Source organism: Rhinolophus hipposideros (assembly GCF_964194185.1).
Source record: "Rhinolophus hipposideros genome assembly, chromosome: 20".
NCBI classification, from domain to species: Eukaryota; Metazoa; Chordata; class Mammalia; order Chiroptera; family Rhinolophidae; genus Rhinolophus; species Rhinolophus hipposideros.
In genome coordinates, this window is record NC_138066.1 from 49,132,937 (window position 1) to 49,133,338 (window position 402).

The following is a 402-nucleotide window of genomic DNA, read 5'->3' on the forward strand; positions in this document are numbered from 1 at the left end:
TACCTACATTTTCCAGGGTGCCACGCCGCGGCCGTTAGTCCGGGCCGGGCCTCTGTTCGTGGCTCCTCCCGTTGCTAGGAGCTGCCTCAACGCCTTTGGGAAGAGGGCTCCCGGCTCCGAGGCCAGCGGACTTCTTCCTCCTGCCATTCATTCCATGGAGGCCTGGGCTCCAAGACTGAACGCTTAAAAGTCCCTCCAGTACTCTCCTGAGGGCTGACTTGTGGCAGGGTGGAAGGCGCGAGAAATGTGTTAAGATTGGAAGATCGATGTGTGAAACGATATTATGTATTTATCCCACTCCGAAGCTTAGGGAAGAGACCTTTCTGTTCAATTAATAAAAGCCAAGATGCAAAGCCAGAATAAAACCCAACAACGTAAGCAATGAAAACATGTCACAGTTTT